Below are 1,044 nucleotides of genomic sequence, written 5' to 3' on the forward strand. Positions count from 1 at the left end.
TTCCCCCATCTTTTAATTACCTTTTCTCTGTTTTCCCTTTTCTGAAATTAAGATAGGCAAAAATATATGAATAGTAAATAGAAATATATGAAAGATAGAAACAAATTTGCACTTAATACCCTATGTTTCCTCGACTTTGCACTTATATACCCTAATTGTTTTCAGCAGTACTTATATAGTTATATACCCTTAAGTTTTTTAAATTTGCACTTCAATACCCTCAGTTATTGTCAGATTTTGAGCCCATTTAATGAGCTTACCTCCAATTTGCCTCACCAACGTACCTCTCTCTCCCACTCTCTAAAACTGACTCATGCCATCTCTCACCTCTCCAATTCTCTCTCCTCCATCCCCTCTTTTCCCCTCAATCCCTACTCTTTCTCTGTGTCCCTCTCCCCCCGATTTGGGAGAAACTAACTATCAAGCATACTAATGTTTGTTTTTCTATAAAGAAATATAAGGATACTAATTTAATTTAACCAAGATGGTTAAGAGGTAGACATCCTATGTGTGAACTTTGGACAAATCCATCCAGGGGTGCTTTTAAAAACTTAAAACTTAAATGATTTAGGGGTCTAATTTAGAAATATGGAGCGAGGTACTAATATACAATTAACAAAGACATGGGAGTCTAATATGACAAAGTCCCTAACAAAAATAGCCACATTAACAAAGACATGTGGAGTGGTGATATTGTATTATGAACACTAATGATTATAGCCTGCCGGCAGCAAACACTCACCCTTGGGAGTAGGTGTGAGACACACTAATAGTCCCCTCGTCAATCATCAGCTCTTCTTGTTCATTTAACATTTCACTATTCATTGCACCATCACTAGGACATGTTGGTCTTAGCCATTGGGACTGGGACGCAATGTTATTTGACTCAGAAATTAACCTCTGCTGAGGCTGAGCAAAGCCAGATCCCCTTCCAATAGAAGCATACAAGTTTGACTGCAAGAAATCAAATACGAAAGCCCTGAGAATCAGAAGGATATTTCATTGACTTGTACCAACAGTGTGACTCACTTCAGATTCTGCAGG

General features: G+C 37.7%; 1 pseudogene; it reads right to left on the minus strand.

Annotated features, from left to right (window-relative positions):
- Positions 710–1,044, minus strand: part of LOC109843496 — a 15,296-nt pseudogene continuing 14,961 nt past the window's right edge.

The sequence above is a fragment of the Asparagus officinalis genome, chromosome 5, assembly GCF_001876935.1.
Source record: "Asparagus officinalis chromosome 5, Aspof.V1, whole genome shotgun sequence".
NCBI lineage: Eukaryota > Viridiplantae > Streptophyta > Magnoliopsida > Asparagales > Asparagaceae > Asparagus > Asparagus officinalis.